Source organism: Myodes glareolus, chromosome 10, assembly GCF_982192425.1.
Source record: "Myodes glareolus chromosome 10, mMyoGla1.1, whole genome shotgun sequence".
In the NCBI taxonomy this organism is placed as follows: Eukaryota; Metazoa; Chordata; class Mammalia; order Rodentia; family Cricetidae; genus Myodes; species Myodes glareolus.
In genome coordinates, this window is record NC_142035.1 from 9311063 (window position 1) to 9329747 (window position 18685).

At 45.9% G+C, this 18685-nt stretch overlaps 1 protein-coding gene across 2 annotated transcripts in view; it reads right to left on the bottom strand.

Moving 5' to 3' along the window:
* The window catches only part of Tshz2 (teashirt zinc finger homeobox 2), a 454298-nt gene that overhangs the window by 398250 nt on the left and 37363 nt on the right, over positions 1–18685 (bottom strand). The gene's annotated exons all lie outside the window — the stretch shown is intronic.

Sequence of the window (18685 nt, forward strand, 5' to 3'; positions counted from 1 at the left end):
CAGCTCCTCTGTAATATTCCTCCTCACCATTCAAGAGCCTCTCACCTCCTCCCCTGCTCCCTCATGGCTGCCCACTAACTACTGAAGCAAACACCCTTGAAAGGGTCCTCGGACTCTCGTGATCACAGAGCTGAGACACCCCTGTCAGTAACTTCCCATCATACTTAGAACCCAGCCCAAGTGTTTAGCTCTGAACTCCCACAGCAGCAACCTTCTGCGGACTGTGGACTCTTCCATGTACTACTCTCTGTCTAGACAACGTGCCAAGAGCCCCCAAAAGGACATTTGAACTGCAGGGCCTTTGGCCGTGCTATTCCCTTAGCCTGGGAGTGTTGGTTCTCAAGTGTTTGTTTGATTCCTTCTATTTGGAGATACTGTCCTATGTCCCTTCCTCAGTAGGACCTTTTGTGACAACCTTCAACAAAACAACCATCCTCTTTTGTTACCAGAATGTCCACCACATCTAAAATTATTGATTTCCGGTGGCCGTTGCCTATTCTATCCACTCCTGAAGGCAAGAACTTTGCTTATCCATGCCCTGCTGTGCACCCAGAATAATGTTTGGTGATGGATTTTGAACACCTGTGTCAGACATTATATTTCTCAAAAATGATTGAAAAGAATATATTATCAACCTATTACCCACCAACTAGAGTATGTCTAACATGGCTACGATTCTATTCAACTCATAGGCCAGGGAACAGCCTTGGAGATATTCAACAATCTGTTCAAGGCTAAGTGGCTGATGTTTCTAAGCCATGAACATCACCCCAGCCACCTGACTTGGCAGTCTGTGTTCCTACCATTGCTGTCTATTGTCTCCTTCCTGCTGATTAGCTACTGAATGGCTTATTATCACACTAAATTAGACTCAGCCTAGTCAATTACTCATTGATTCATTCTGTTCATGCAAGAACTACGTGTACTGAGGATATCATATGGCTCCCTCCCTGCAAGACTTGACTGTTAGCTCGGTCTACAAAGTCTGCCACGGTTATCAATTCTACTAAAGGTGGCTTGGATGAGTGGCAATGAGACAAGGCTGTACGGGGTTTTGGGCGTACAATAGAAGTGGGTGAGCTCTTCCAAGGAACAAGGCCAAGCTCTGGCCCTTCACAGGCTGTACAATCCCAGCTTGTCCATCCCAGTGAAGCAGGGCGGAGGCACAGTGTGCAATCACGTGACTTAGTCACGGGCTGGGGAGGGGTGATGAAGCTAAGGTCCTTTTGCATCACATCCTCACTCAATGCAGATGGAGGCTTTCAGTAACCATACTCAATGAGTAAACAAAACTTCCAGAAATTCTGGTTTATTATTCCACAAGCCACCTGCTTTTAGATTGCTCTACTTGTTACTAATTCTCAGTTATTGTTTTTAAAGACTATTTTCAATATCAGAAGTTGGTTTTGCTATCTGGTCATGTGATAGCTTTCTTTCTTTCTTTTTTTATTTTTGCTAATGATTTTGTAGAAAGTCATACCAACTGTCAATCAAATTCTAACGCTTTCACTCAGTGTGTTTGCATTGATCCTGTGCTCTCTCGATGGGGCAGTGGAAAGTTACTGAGGTCCAGTTGTCTATAGCCGCTCAGAGTTTTGATGTTTGAGAACTTGAGTCCGGAGCTGGATTTGCCTTCCTTTGCATGCAGAGCTGTACAGTCCTGTCCTACTCTGGGCTGTCAAGGTGGAGGAAGGTTCTGGAAAGCACATATTAGTCAGTCTGCTCATGATGCAGACATCAAAGTTGGCACTTGGAGAAACCTAGGTGGTATGACTGAAACCAGCGTTGCAGGATTCCCCAGACCTATGAGGCTGCTGCTGGCATAACACAGAAGTCTGTTGACAGTCAACTTGGTCTTCAAAGTTGAAAGATGACCCAGAAAATAGTTAGCCCACAACTTAGCAACAGAACTGTTTTATCCTTATAGAACATCATGGTTCAGGACACTTATTTGCTTACTTACTTATTTTCAAGACAGAGACTCACTATACCCTAGACTGTCCAGGAATTTACTATGTAGTCTAGACTGGAATCAAACTCATAGTGTCCTCCTGCCTCATACTCTCAAATGCTGAGATTACAAATGTGTGCCACTATACCTGACTTTATTTACACTTAATCTTTTTTGCATTTATTTGTGTGTGTGTGTGTGTGTGTGTGTGTGTGTGTGTGTGTGTGTGTGTGTGTAGGTCACATGCAGAGGTCAGAGGACAACTTTCAGGCACGGAGTCTCCCCTTTCACCTTCATGTGTGTTCTGGGGATTGAACTCGGGTTGTCAGGCTTGACAGCAAACACCATGCCCACTGAGCCATCTTACTGGCTGTGCTCTACTTCTGTATGATTGGCAGTTTGGTAGGCTTCTTTTTCTTAACAGAACCATCAGTAAACACACCGGAGGAATCCCCTGCAAGGCTGTAATGGTGACAAGATCATGAGCTGTAGGCAGAGTCCAGCTTTCCTGTAACCTTACAGGGCCACCATCGCATTCATGAACTATCCCCAAGAAAAACACGCTGGTGGGGTGCATGGCTGTAACTGGTCCCAGTGCACTTTGGTGAAGCAGGGACCATTATCCTCTATGTTTCACAGAAAGGGGGAAGTTCCAGAATAATGGCTGACTGGCCCCACATTGCACAATGGTGAGTGTGGTAAGGGTGAGTTTTGTGCCTTGGCATTTGCACGCCCACAGCCCTGGTCCCAAGTGCTGTGTTGGAAGCCCCCTGGAAGGCAGGGAGCTGGAAAGAGCTAGTCAGGAGGAGAGAAAAGGGACTCTTGGGAAATCTTTACGCCTTCTTGTCCGTTCTCACAAGTCCAGTTCAAACTCAATCCAGCAATGAGAAATGATCTTTCCCCAGGGTCTGATCCCCTAAATGCTTGGAGGATGAACTCGTCGCTTGTCTCACCACTAAATTATTCCAGGGCTCACAAGACACTTGCTGGCCTCTGGAACCCTACGTCACGACTGACAGGGGTCTGGCAGATGGCTCTAATGATATTACCAAATGGTTCTTCCCAGTTTTGGCAACAGGCAAGAGCATTTTCTACCAGACAGTCCCTCGGAGGTGAGGTGATTACCCAACTTTTAAAACTGCTTTTTGACCTCCGGCAAAAAAAAAAAAAAAAAAAAAAAATTGGGCACATACGCTCGAAAGGGCTGCAGGGACCATGGGAGAACATCAAGTTGATTCATCAAATTATCTCAAGCATAATTGTCCTGCATGACTGGCCATTGAACTCATCAGCTATAAACCTGTCAAAAAGCTATTGGCTCTGATGTTAAATAGAGACCCACAGTCACATGGTCACACGTGACGGCAGTTGGCTTCAGCCTGCCAGGGATAGTTCCTTTGGCATGGAGGATTTGGTGGGAGGATGTATGGGACCCGGCAGGAATAGAGAAGCGCACGGTGGCACGAGCGGCCACTTTGTGTGGATCGGGCACATGACCAGATCGTCCTCTCCAAGCGAGGAGGTTCTGTTTCTTTTCCCTTGTACCAGCCTTGCTTTTCATACTTTGTTTGACGTTCTGCTCTGGAGACCCAACTGGAAAGGAAGTCAGTGGATGCACCCTTTGGAAGTTTCACCTCTTTGGACTAATGCAAAGAAGTTCCCCTACCCAAACTTACTCACCGTGGTACAGCTCCTAAAGCAGAACACTGGAACTGTTGACGCAGACAAAGCAGAGTCGGACAACGCAAGTCCTTCTTGCTAATGTCGACGCTACAGAGCTCTCATGGCAGAGCTGAGGGTCAGTTCTTGTGACTTCTCTGTGCTACACTCAGTGTGGCTGTCCAGGGCACGGAGCGGGAGAGATGCTACAAGCCTTTCTCCAAAGAGTTCAAGTTCAGGGACTGCGCGGCCTCTCGGATCTGAAATTCTTCTACAGCCAACAGCCATCTCGCTTGTCTTCCTTGGGTGACTAGTTGTCTGGTTCCTAATTTTTTATGCCATTTGGGGGTAATTTCTCTCTCTCTTTCTCTTTTTTTTTTGTTATTGACAAAGACAGAGGAGGCGCCTATAATTTGTGGGTGACTGACAAGGCCGCATGTTGTTAACTCAAATGTTTTGATTTACATCAGAGGGGACCTCCAAGCCCCAGACATGACAGGCTGCGATGGCGCCTTCAAAGCCAGTGAATATTAAACCCCAGAAAGCAAGCCCTTTATGCGCTACTCAATAAATTATCACTTGTGGGAGATTTGGCAACAAGCAGTAAGAGACAGAAGCAGGCAAACTCCATAGCAATCCCACGTGCAGAGGACTAGCCCGAGGAGGCTCGGGGATGCTAAGGAGACTCAGGGATGTACAAGCAGGTGTACGATGCAAAGATGTTCGTCTCGGTGCTGTTTAGAATAAGAAGTCAAAAACAAAACAGGGCAAAATTCAAACCAACCAAAACACATTCATTAAGTGGGCTGAGTAAATGTGTTACCGTCACCCAGTGAAACATTTGCCGTCACTGAAATGGCACAATCCAAAGACAACAAGGCCCTAACCGTAGGTGATTTTTAAAGTCATTTCTGCCCCTTACAGTGTATATGCATTCTCTTAGCAGTCAGAGGGAAAAGGCCCTGCTTTGTTTTCCAGACTAGCAAGGCCGTTGCTGTGAGAAACTTGGTACGAGGTACCAGTTCTGATCTGCTCACATCAGCGTCCTGCCACAGACAGCCGATCCCGACGGTGAAGGGCAATCTTGATTGTGAAAAGCCGCTAGAAGGAACAGTTGACTAAGGGCGCAGGAAAGAGGAAGATCAGCCAACAACACAAAATCTTTTGTTGCTCCTTGCCAGCCACGGATGTGCCTGATCTTGGCTTCTTTGACTGACCAAGCTAGAATCCTCTCTTTGAAAATGAAACTGTTCATTTCCTGAGAGGAAGACTCACAAAGCTAGTCCGGGGGCAAGTGGAAAGTGTGCGACAGCCATGGCTTTTCCAGGTGTGCAGCCGCACAGAAATCCCCCCTCCCCCAACCCCACTCGAGGAGGGAGAGAGGAGTTCTGTCAATCTAGTTAAGACAGAGACGACAAGGCGATTCCTGACTTAGCTTCTACTCTTTCTGGCAATGAAACTTTCCGGAAGCCACTTAACCCTCTGCGTCTCTTTGATAAGATGGCGTGACCAAGAACAACGGCACCAGTCTGAGCCCCTGTGGCACTGATGGTAACAACACACAGTAAGTGCTTTGCGACTGTTCCAGAAAGAGTCAGTCTAAGGCTCCAGCTCTTAGGAGCCATCTTCTCTTCTATAAACTACCCATCTCATTTTTATATTTAAGAGTGTTGGGGTCACACTCTTAACCCTAACTCTAACACTAAACCTAACAGCACAACCCTAATCTTAACCCTCAACCCTAAGAACATAACCCTAGACTAACCCTAACCTTAACCATAATTCTAACCCTGACCCTAACCCTAGCAACACTAACACTAACAACACTAACCCTAACACTAACCCTAACCCAATCAGACAATGAGAATCCTTCTTGCTGCTTGTTTATTGTTGACTGACCTCCTTACCGATGTTTGATGGCTGCTGCTACAGTGCCTTGGGGAAGCATTTCTCTGTGTTGAGAAGACTCACTTCCAGGCTAGAGGTGAAGGTTGAACTTGTTTCCCCTCCTTGATTAGTTATTTTTATTTAATGTCAAATCTACCTGAAGATCCTGGACCTATAGAGGCAGGCAGGGGAGGTGAGGAGAGAGTCCCTCGGGGTTTCGTATTGGTACCATGAGCAGAGCGGGTTGGGAGAACCTTTCCACATTCCTTGGTGGGGTGGGGGGGGGGGCGCTTAGGAAGTGACTGTTCTGTCTTCAAGAGCAGGGATTTTCCAGCCATTGACCTGAAAGGATCGTGGATGCCACAGCACTGACTAAACCAGTACCGTCATAAACCGGTAAGGTGACGGATAGAGCAGGCTTTGACTTTCCTAACAGGCCCGACTGTGGAAATACGCTTCAGCTCACAGTTCATCTGCTCATTTGATACCGTTTTCTCCAATTCGACACTTACAAACGAGTACGTATAAAACATCTGCCAGTTATGTGACTTGCTAATAGAATGAAAACGTAAAGCCACCTCTCAAACAGAATATTAGGAATACCGCTGAAGCTCCCTCCGTGGCCTCCCTGTAATATGTACCCTGTCACCTAAGCCACTTGCCCAAATCAGGGGTTTTCTTCTTTTTTTTTTTATTTTGTGCGTGTGTGCTCATGGATTCAAGGAGAGCGTTAAAATAAGTTGTGACCGATTCTTGCAATAGATTTCAGCTGGGGTGGGAGGGGGACAAACCCATCGCTTGCAGCCACGAGTTTCATCCCACACATTGTGAAAGAATAAACTACGGTCCCAAAAAGTAATGAGTCATATTCAAACAATTTGCACTTCTTTAAAAGTCAGGTATTTTTTATACCGGTGGTAAACAGGATGACACCTCATACATATTAATTCACACGTATGTAATAGACTAATGCATAGCATGTAAACTACGTAACAGATACATGATATTTAAATATTTCTCTTTAAATTCTATTAAAAACCTTTATCATAAAAAATTGCAAAAAATATCTTTCTTTACTTGTTTTGACAAACATGTTTTTCTCACACAGCGGCAATGGGCATAAAGCCTGTTGATGTCTCCTGCACACGTTCGAAGACACAGGCTCAACAACACCAGGGAGAGAAGCACACAACAGGAGGCCGTGGGCTCCAGGGTGTGCTCACCACACCAGAAACTTTCGGGGAGTTGAGCATTAGCTGCCACACTCTCTGTTTCCCATGTGCACACAGCACATGGTAAAGGTCCCAGGAATGAAGGAGATGTCTCACCACCCACTGTGGGGAGAAATCAGATGAAGAGGCTAGTCTAGGATTTGGCTTCCTCTAAAACATAAACAATGTGTGATGGTCTGACAGGAGAAGGTTGTCCTCTGTGTTTTCATACAGCTCTAAGATAGAGAATTAATTATGCATATATTTATTTTGGTCAAATTTCAAACCACACACTGAGGTTCTAAGTATGTCCTCTTTCTTTCTTTCTTCCTTCTTTCCTTCCTTCCTTCCTTTCTTTCTCACTTCCTTCTTATTCGACACAAAAAGAGAAGGGTAACACAGTGCTCCCTCCCCTTCCCACCCACACCACTTCACTAAGGAAGAGAAAAAAATACAAAACCCCAAACAAATGACCTCTGCTTTACGGCAATTTGTAGCTCAGAGTCAGTTTTTAGAGTTGAGCAATAAATCCAAGAAAAACAGTGACTATAATGAAAAGGATGACTGACATTTAACACAAATGGGACAGACAGAGGGTTCACAGGGAAAATAGGGAGTCTCAGTCCCCACGCTGAGCATTTGCCCATTGCTCACCAGTGTGCTCTATTTTAGGGACAATTTGCCTGTTTGTAAATAGAAGTATTCAGAAACACTGCAAACATCAGGGAGAGGTGTGTTCCCTGCATTTCTGATGTCTGTGTGTGTTGATGACCACACGAGAGTCCCTGTAGTGGCTCTGGCTGCTGTTTTGGCAAAAAATGAACAAAATAACACATTAAACAAGACAGCTTGAGAACAGGAGAGCAAAATGCAAACCTAGACTCAAAGACAAAGGTGAATCTCGAATGGGAACTATGATGGTTTCAGTTCTAAAGGTCTCTTGGCTCTCCCAATGCCGAAAGCCCTGGCTTTTCTAAACTTAATGCATCACCCAACAAAACCTAAAAGTATATATTACAAAATGCACTTAATCAATGCTTAACATACAAAAGGAAGAAATGCCACGACACTCAGAAGTCTCTATAAAAAGGTTAATAATTTTTAAAATTTAATAATTTGATAATATTTTGTATTAGTAATGTTTTCTTCTTGATGTTACCAAAGTGTCTGATAGGAACAGCTTAAGGGAAGAGGATTATTTGGGCCCATGGTCTCAACCCATCAAGTCTGGAAGGTGTGGGGGCATTCATGGTGGCTGGAGAATACGGCTTAGACTCCTCATATCTTGGGGGATGATGAAGGAGGAAGGCTGGCCAGGAAGCAGTGTGGAGCAACCTGCAAAGGCCTGCCCTTATTACCTATGCCTCCACCAGCCTTAGATCAACACCCAAAGTTTCGACGAAATAGCGCCACCAACTGGAGCCCAAGTGTTTAAGCGCATTAGCCTGAGCGGCTATTTCATCCACACCGTATTTGCAGCGGCAGACCTATGTCTCACTGTATTTGGACCTATGATTCCAGGGGTTGAGTCTATAGTGGTGGGAAACTGGTGGTAGGAGCAGAAAGCTGAGAGATCGTGTTTCAATCGCACACAGGAAGCAAAGAGACAATAGGAAGTGGGGCGGGGCTATGAACCCCCAAAGCCCACCCCCAGTGACATATTTCCTCCAGCAAGGCTCCATCTGCTAATGCCTCCATGACTTCCCCAAAGAGCACCACCAACTGGTGACCAAGTGTTGTCAAACGCAGGAGCCTCGGGGGGACATTTTTCATTCAAGCCACCTGAACTGTTTATGCCTTTCTACCTCAGCGTACTTGTGGCTTTAGCTTCCGTCATGGTCTGTGGACCCTGTGGGTCATACCTCTCATCAGAGGACAGGGCTGACCTGTAATGCCCTGTGCACCCAGCTGGAGTGTCTCCGAGTCGGCATCCACGAGACTTTATACTCTAATACAAAGCACAACAATACAATTCCTTCATTAGCAAGATTCCTAACAACAGCAACGTTTCCTGCCTGAGATGTAAGAGGATGCAAAGTACAGAGTGTGGGTGGTTTGAGCGAGAATACCCCATTTGTGTAATTATTCCACACACAGGATGAAGACACAGTCGTGTGAAGAAAGTCTTTATCATCTCAGTTGACCCGTGAGGCACATGCAACAACTTTTGCTTTACTCTCCCGTGTGCGCGCGCGCATGTGTGTGTGTGTGTGTGTGTGTATGTGTGTGTGTGTGTATGTGTATGTGTGTGTGTGTTCTGCAGAGGGCTGCCTTGCTAACTTGGGTGCCTACCTGTGAAATGAGCCAGCTTGGTATATTTGGGGGCACTTTTATGGGCAATGTTGTGTTGGCAGGTGTGTTTGAATTTTAATTATTCTAAAGAAGGCTCCCGCCTAGGAGAAATGGGAAGGATATGTTTTTCAAAGATGCTTCCAACCAGTAAAGTCTCAATTTTGAAGCCTACACGGGCGTTCTGCATGTACCAGCACTTTCTCCGGGTATAATTTAAGGATACTTTGAAACTTTGGCCCAATTTGATCAAATGTTGATAGACGGTCCAGTAAAGCGAGGTGTGGGAAGCAGCTACTTCACGGCGCATTGATGCTGTAAATTTGAAGAGACGCTGTCAGCCTGCTGAGCTCTGAGATTTATTTCCCTAAAAGACAGATAAATTCCAGGGGTAACACTGGCATGGTGTTAAATATACATACTTGTGTACCTTACGTAAGGTCCTCCACCATCAATTTCTCTCAGAATGTAGTTCTAGGAAATTGTTTGGGTTTTTTTCTTTGTTGCTGTTGTTCTGAAGGTATCTGCTCTTCCTTCTAGAGGATTGGGGCTCCTAGCCTCACACTGTTTCTCTTTTTTCCTTTGCCACCAGGAATCTCTGAGTTTTATTTTGTCCCTGAAGTGGCTGCTTCTCATAGCTGACACTCTCTAGACAATGAAGTGGTCCCTTTATGGACACCTCGATCTTCTTTTCTCTACTCTTTTCCTTTCATGTGTTTATCTTATTTCTGTCTTTTATTGAATATCATCTCAACGTCTTTGAGATGGGAAAAGTAAAAGGGATCTACAACTGTATTGAGGTCCTAAGAGTCTCTCTAGGGCTTTGCGGGGAAACTTTGAAACTGCTGCTTACATAAAAGGGATCAAGAGAGTCCCAGATGTGGGAGAAACACCTAGCTACATCCCTGTTACCAAGCATTCAAACACAAGGTCCTCTCTCGCCACCCTGCCCCATCGTAGCTGTAAGGATACACAGAATCAGCTTAACCTTCCACATGAAAAGTAGGACAGCACTCCTCCCCGCCAGTGTGTTACCAGGGCAACTGACAACTTCCTGCTGATGTTGTTAAAGCCAGCCCCACTTCACACCTTATCTGGAAAAACAGAATATGAGATGGATGCTCATCACAGAGGGATTACCAAGAGGCAGGCCATTTTTCCCCATCACGAGTGGGAGGAATTAGGCTCAAACTCGGCAGACCCGGTACCGAGTTGAATAGAAGGGAGAAAGATGACCAACACCAAACAGATCCTGTGTGATAATTTCCAGCTTCCTCAAAACAGGGTTTCCAAATTAGTGCCCGAAAAAGTGCCTACAGCCGGGTTAAAACCCAGATGCCTGGCTCCCCTCCTGCGTCTTAGAAGAGTGGGGTCGGAGAATTTGGTTTTCTGACCAGGTCCCAAGGGCACATACATGCTGATTGGACATCATCATGCTTTTTCCAGAAAGAGCCAGCCTGCCTCAACTGTTCCAAAAGCCCTTCTCCTTCCAGCATGCAGGGAGACAACAGGAAGTAAGAGGAATATTGATCAGTCAAGGTTGATTTCAGTGTCCATATGAGTCTTGGCAAGAGCCATGTAGCGAGAACCCAGGCAAAGCCCTGGACTGACCCCTTCACAGCTAGGGAAAGAGAGGCCTAGTGGGTTTCGCTTCCTGCCAGTGATTTTGAGACTAGCTGGTCAGGGAGTGCCAGGGGAATGCTTGAGGCTCTGTTTCCTCAGCCTGTAGTCTTAGCTACCAAGCTGGGGATTTCTCTCAAGACGGGAACCACATACGATACCCTGTCTTACTTCTACAGGGTGCTTTATCCAGAAATGCAGCACTACATTAGAAACCTGAGGCTACAGCCCAGCTTCGAGAAGGCTTAGGTGGCTTTCAGAGCGAGTGTGCATCCTACTGAGCGCCGCCAAGTCTTAGCAATTCCTATAGAAATGGTGGGCTGAATGACACTAGGCAGGGAGGCTTGGTTACAACGTGGTCCTAAATTCAAGACTCAGGGACCCCTCCATGGAGCCAACGGTAGCTACAAGAAGCTGAGGGCAGTAACTACAAGAAGTTACTGAGTTACCTAATCAATGAGTCTGGGGTCCCAGGGGACAGCCTGTCTCAAAACCAAACAAACAAACAAAACAAGGAAAGCCAACCTAACTATCTCTTGAGGAAAGGCACTAGGTGTTGACCTCTGCCCTCTACAACCACAGAGGTTGTACACACACACACACACACACACACACACACACACACACACACGTATACATACACACACACACGTATACACACATACACACACATGCCCAAGTACTCATACCCACACACAAAGAGACACGTGTGTGTGTGTGTACACACATGCACACGGAGAACTGACTCTTCTCATAGAGGTCAAGGAAATCAGTGTATTCAGCTTTGAAGAACAACCTTAACCTACATTTGGGTAGGAAATATCTAAAGTCTCTCTTTAAAGGGGGAGGGAACAAGGCCCATAACATGGCTCGTCTGGTAAAGACATTTACTGCCGAGACTGGCGACCTCTGACTCTGATCCCAGCATGCATATGGTAAAAGAACACTGACTTCCCTAAAGTTGTCCTCTGACCCCATGAGCGACGTGTCACAAAACCGTAAATACATGTAAATTAAAAAAAAATTGAAAGGGAGCAAGCCAACCAACGTTCCCCCATTATCAGTCGAGCCTGAGCTGAGCCAGTCAGTCTTGCGAGCAGCAGGCCTTCCTTATAGCTGTGTCCTCTCACCCGGGGTCAGCTGGTCAGGGAGAAAGAATAGGACAGAGATTGCCCACAGTTCAACAGGTACAAACCTGGTCCTTCCTCCATTTTCCCCTTGATGCTTCCATTCATAGAAAAAAAGAAAATGCTGAGGAAAAAAAAAGCACTTTAAACAGAAAAATCAAACATTGAAGGAATGTCAGGGAGAATAAATGTGTTTGAAAACTGCGTCCCAGCACTAATGACTAGAACCTAAAAATAATCCTAGCATCATTTTAAATTGGAGGAATATCTGGAAAAATAAATTGGGGGAGACGAGACTTTTAACAAGGTGAAACACAATTAGATCTTGGTGCAGATCTGAGACCCCAAGGGTGGCGTCCTGGATTAAGCTTTCCTTCATGGCATGCAGAGTGAAGCCAAAACAGGTTAGCATGTTAGCTCAAAACATGGAGAAGTACAGCCTAAGAGGATGCAGGGTTCGAGCTCCCCAGTGCTTGAGGGACCTTGGTGGAACATAGGTCAAGTTGTCTTCCCTTCCCTTCCCTTCCCTTCCCTTCCCTTCCCTTCCCTTCCCTTCCCTTCCCTTCCCTTCCCTTCCCTTCCCTTCCCTTCCCTTCCCTTCCCTTCCCTTCCCTTCCCTTTTCTTCCCTCCCCTTCCCTTCTCTTCCCTTCCTTCCCCTTCCCTTCCCTTGCCTCCTTCCCTCCCTCCTTCCCTCCCTCCTTCCCTCCCTCCCTCCCTCCCTCCCTCCCTTCCTTCCTTCCTTCCTTTCTTTCTTTTTTTAGTTTTCAGAGAGAGGGTTTCTCTGTGTAGCCTTGGCTGTCCTGGAACTTACTCTGTAGACCCGGCTTGAACTCACAGAGGTAAAGCCTGCTTCTGCCTCCAGAGCACTGGAATTAGAGGTGTGCACTGCCCAGCTGCAGAAGCCACCTCTTCTGTAGAGAGACAGGCAATAGATGCCAAATGCTTCCAGTTGCCTGAGCCCCACCTATGTTTCTTGGGTTACTTGGAGAATCTCTTGGCTAACAGTCTCCAAGCTCCTTCCTGCTTGCCTCTCCCACCAGCCCCTGCTTTTGTTTCCATTCCTCCAAGTTTTGGGGAACCCAGAGCGCAGTTCTAGGGCTAAAGCAGAACAGGTACCCAGGCTGTCACCAGCACATTTCCACTGATATGCACTAGGGAATTTGGCATATGACATCAGCGGCATGTTTTTGTGTGTGATAATTTCTGTAATTATCAGGAAACATGAAAAAGATACATTTTCTTTCCTTTTGAACTTGAATGTGACTTTTGGGTTTTCAAGACAGGGTTTCTCTGTGTAACAGTTCTATCTGTCCTGGAACTAGCTCTTGTAGACGAGGCTGGCCTCGAACTCACAGAGATTCTCCTGCCTCTGCCTCCTGAGTGCTGGGATTACAGCCTCAGCACCAAGAAAGGAGTCATATTCTTGATGATATCCATGAGCATCTAAAGCAAACCTTCCTTGGTGTCTGAATTATGTAGGTTCCTAACTTCCTGAACCAATAGTGGCCAGGGAGAGGGCCACACAGAACTCATGTCTCTCAGTAGGTTACAGAGCTCACACAACTCTGTCTATACTGGCCAAAGGCTGGCAACACCAGTAATGGAATCAAATTTGTCACATGGTTAAGATAAGTAACCCCTTGTGGGGAGCAGAGCTCCATGGGATGGACAGATAACACTCTACTCAACTACTCTCCAGCACTTGTCCTAGATCATATGGGGGGGAGCACGGAAGAGAAGAGCTGAGAGATGCGTCCCTAGGCAGGTGACACTTGGGCACAGCCTGCTCCAGACCATCTGAGATAGTATGTCCCTAGAGTGTCTTGTCATGTCAGGACACTTAGCATTTTCAGACCGTCATTCTGGCCGCTTGTGCAATTGTTCTTTAATCTGCATCCTAGTGTTTAAAATTATATTTACCTAAATTGTAAAAGATAACTATTTCTTAACTTGAATATTTGGTGAAGCCTCTGTCTAGGCATAAATCTGTACGTGTATGTGTGTGTGTGTGTGTGTGTTATCACATGCACCCACATGTAGAAGTGTGGGGGACAGGAGCCAACATCAGATGTCTCATTTTGCTTTGCCTTGTTTTTTTTTTTTAAGGCAGTTTCTCCCTGAACCTAAAGCTTACCTGTTCTGCTAAGTTGCCTGGATAACGAGCCCCAGTGAACAGCCCCTCCTTACAGCAAGTCAGACATTTTCTAAGACCATGAGAGCATGGACAGGGATAATACAAAGGAATATTCCACCTACCCTATATTTTCCAGGTCAGGGTTCAAAGTCATAGTAATATAGATATTGCAACTAGACCAAGGGGTTGTGCTGTCAGAGATCTATCAACATCTCTTGGATCTACCTTCTGCACACCAGCAAACCTTTCTCAGGGCACGTTAAATGTCCCCCAAGAGGCAAAAATCACCCTGATAGAGAGCTATTGTTTTATTATGTGACATAGGTACACTGCAGGACAATCCTGCAGTGATAGGTAGCTAGGAGGGATCAATTTGACAAGGGAGAGAGAGGAGCGAAGTGGATCAGGAGAGTGCATTGGAAAAGTGGCTAGAGTTGGCTTCCTGGGCGGGATGGGGCAGAGCAGGTAAGGACAAGCCTGATAAGAAGCAGCAGAAAGCAGCCAATGGGAAGAGGAGACCGGCAGGATCAGCCACTCTTAGAGGTGAGGGTGCAGTAGGCACAATGCGGTGGGTGGCAGGGGAGATGGATGAGCTGTAGGGCTGTGTCCAGGTAAGACTCATGCATCCCAGGACACCTTGGGAGGTTAGATTTATTTAATTTGTTTGTTTTGAGACAAAATCTTCCTAAGTTACCCAAGCTGACCTTGAACTTACTCCACAGCCAGGACTTACACTGTGGTCCTTCTCTCTCAGCTTCCTAAGAGCTGGGGATCACAGGTCTGGTGAAACAGACACCTCTGCAAGTAGGGAAGACAGGGAACACCTCACCATGAGAGTCCATCTTTTGGTTTCATTCCTTTCGTCCCAGAGTGACCTCCCCCTGCCAGGCCCATCAGAGGTCTGTGAAAACTATCATCCTATAAATGAATCTATGAGTTCCAAGGTTAGTTTCATCCCAAGGCTATCAGAAGTTGCCATCGCTAGTGCAATAGGCTTGATCCTTTTACTCTTTGCTTAGAAGCATTTGCTACAGACCATCACCTTTAAATCTTATCCCATTCAGGCACTTCATGGGAAAGAAAATGGATGGGACCCTTGCTAGACCATAATCTCAAGGACAATGCTCCATAATCCTTCATGCAACTGTTTAGACTCACGTCTGTGCTTCAGTGGCCGAGGGAGGTTAAGAGGAGGACCACTTCCTGTGCAAACAGGAAGCTGCTGAACTTCCGGGATGGTGTCACAGTAAATGCTTCCGTACTCTCCTTCTACCTTGAGCTTGCCACAGTGCTGGTCACCCATTTACTTCCACGAAACAGATATTTAAAATGATAAACTACAGAAATCAGAGGATGTGAGGTGTCCTTACAGGAAATACTCAACTTCTAGGGAGGAGGATGGGCTATGAGGAAGCTGCCCAACTTTTGTTCCACTTTGGGAGGCAAAACCTTTCTGTCAGTAATGACATCATCAAAAGAAAGGTGAAGATTTGACCCATGAATTTCTGCTACCGGGTTACATGCTTAAACTTGGCTTTTTCTTCTTCTTCCAATCAGGCCAAGATGGAAATCAGAAGAAGAAACAAGGAAACACTGAGGTTTTTCACTAAGTGAAATATATCCAATTCAAAGAAAACCCCTGTAAGTTGAGAGTAGTAAGGGTTTGTGGCTGTTGGTGATAGGTTGGCATTTCACTTAATGTTTTGATTTGGCAAAATAAAAGTGAGCCCGCTGCTGTAGAGAAGCCTATTCTCAGCGGGCATTCAGAGGCAGAAGCCACAGAGGGGAGCAGGGAGGTGCAAAGCAGGCTGAGCCCTGAGCGGGAAGAGTAAAGGTTGTGTGCTCTGCACCTGGATACAAGTCTGGGTCTTCACATACAGTGTGTGTGCGTGTGTGTGTGTACATGTGTGTGTGTGTGTGTGTGTGTGTGTGTGTGTGTGTGCGTGTGCGTAACTTACTATTACAGAGGCAGCATGATGGGCAGAAGAATCCAAGAATTCAAGGTGGGCCTTTCCGTTGGTTGGAAAATGAGACTAATACGGTTAGAAGGATATCATTAATGGCAATCTGAGGGAAATCTTCAACTTTTCAGGTCTGACACTTCTAATATGTTCTAGGTCTTCAATGACAATGCCGTGAGGTTGCCCCGTTTCACACAGAACCCCCTTGGTAACTGGCTTTGTGTGTATTTTGTTTAAATAGTCGCTGCAACAGTAAAACTCACTTTCCCTCTTGGGGCATGCCTTATTTTGTCAAAACGGAGCCATTTTGTTTTGTATCCACCTGCTCAGCTGAGGAAAAGGTCAGAGGTCTGGGACAGAGAAAAACATGAGGAACTTGGCAACTTACAGGTGTTGGCAACTTGGCAGCATGGATACAGATTCTGGTCCCTATGGGCGGGCAGGCAGAAATGTTTTCATTTTTTGGTTTTATGACTTCCTTATGCTTCTGTTTAAGGTGTCTTTAGATCTGGAACAGTCAGGGTGTGGGAACTGCATCATCTGGTCAGGAAGGGAAATGGTCAAAGAGAAGCCTCTGCCCCCATCTGTGGGTGGGACAGAGGAAGGTTCACAAATGCTAGCGGTTTGCTTAGGAAGTCAGATCCCAAGCTTCAGACAGGAAAACCATCTACCTTCTGGGAACAGGTGCTGCATGTCAGTCTGGAGGCGAAGAAATGAGCAGACTGGAAACGCCAGCCAAGGAAGACAGAACGGGAGGTGGACAGGAGAAAGTTGAGCCCTGAGAGTGAACACCTTCCGCGTATTCTAAAAGATTAGGAACCAGTGACCACTAGGATAGAGTTGACACCACCCTAAGGCACAAAGTGGCCACTGGCCTTATCTGAAAACATCGGAGGTCCAGGTGTGGTGCTGTATGCCTGTAATCTGAGAATGGAGAGGTGGATGGAGGTAGATGGAGTTCGAGGTCATCCTTATCTATTAGTCAGCTTGGAATAAATAAAACCCAGTCTGAGATAGATAGATAGATAGATAGATAGATAGATAGATAGATAGATAGACAGACAGACAGACGGATGGATGACAGAGACAGAGACAGATGGGGAGAGACAGAGAGAGATAGAGAGAAGGAGGGAGGAAAAGGGGTGGAAGGAAGCAGCGGAAAACAGAGGAAGACTGAAACAAAGCCCTTCAAGTCTCCCAACTCAGAATTTGTTTGAGGCCTTTTGTGCCAAACAATCTCCAGTCCTTTACCATGGTGTCTTGGGAGTTGACCCAATGACCAGATACTTGCTGTGGGTCCCATAGACACCTGCCTTCCCTGGGACGACATGGAAACCTAAGTGTGTGCAAAGCTCATTGCCTGAGAAGTTTCTCTTCATTCTCGGTGAAACTTCTGATTTAAAAGTGTCATTGAGAAATTATGCAACTGTTTCTTTTTATTTCCAAAACTGAAAATAATTGCCTGGCTTGGTCCTTACTTGACCACTTTTCTCCTAAAAAGCCTTCAAATTTCTTATCGTTCTGTCGGTCCCTCCGAGTCAAGATCATGCCAATGTGCTGTTTTCCACATTCACTCTGAAGACGCTTCAAAGATCAATGCCAATTCCTTAAAAAAAAAAAAATCCTGATTCACTGGAGCTGTTTCTTAGCTGGTTGTCAGGGACTGACTGGCGCTGGCCTAGACTGGAAAGTCTTCAAGGCTTCCTCCCACTACTTCGCTAATCAGGGCAATGTTCGACTGTACTGGAGAAGTGAGCAATGGAATATTTCACTAACCCCTCTGCCCAAACCGTTCTTGAAGGATAAACCATGAGTTAGCCACAGGCGTTCATTCTGGGGACACCCAATCCCTCACTACCCGATTAACTAGACTCTTGGAGGTTAACATGTACTTGAAGGGCATCTGCTTCCTCCCCAGATCTCTTTCTTTCTCTTGAGAAACTCCCCACCCCCTTCATCGAGAGTAAGCATTGCAGGGCGTGGTGGCACACGCCTGTAGGTCTAGCATGGAGAGGTAGGCACTAAGATGAGGGGTTCAAAGTCAGCCTGGGCTCCATGAAGTATTGTCACAAAACAAAGCAGAAGCATGCTGTTCACATCCTCACTAAAAGAGCTAGTGATTCAAACTTCCAAACCGGACCTTCCTTCCCAACTCTAAATCACATCTACTTGGCATGAGTTCTTCTTTTCAGCCTCGACTATTAGCAACGACTTCTGCACAGCTCGGTGCAGGTGGTTTCCCGGCGTGTGATATGAGATACTTTCTTCCTTACGAATAAAGGCCTGACAAGGTAGACACCCGGACGCATAATTTCCAAAGATAGAAACTGGTCTTGTGAATAGATGCAAGGCTGAAACAGAGCCAATGGATGTGCCGTGCTGTGGTATTCTGTTATTATAAAAATTAATTTCCTTTTCTTCTTCAGATCTAATTTGGATTTTTTCCTTTTATCAGTCACTCTTGTCAGGCTCTCATCAGGCTAAAAATACCCCTCTCACCTGGGTGTGCTGCCGGTGGGTGTGAACACACATACATATATTTAATTTTTTCGGATGTTTCTGCCCCCATTTCCCCATAGATTTTTCTAGGATAGCAACTAGTTTATGCAAATGTCACCAAGCAATGTTCAACCCATATTATTTTCTCTCTCATGCCTCAGATGCCAGCCTGTGTTCTTTACTCCCCGTGGGCTCTACTTGTTTTAGATACTATCTTGCCAACATGTTATTTAAGAATAAAACAATAAAAACTTTCAAGTGTCCCCGAGGCCCAGCCCTTCACTGTCACTTCCTTGTGTCATCCAATCCAGTATACAATTACAGCTTCTTCTGGATGACCACAGGA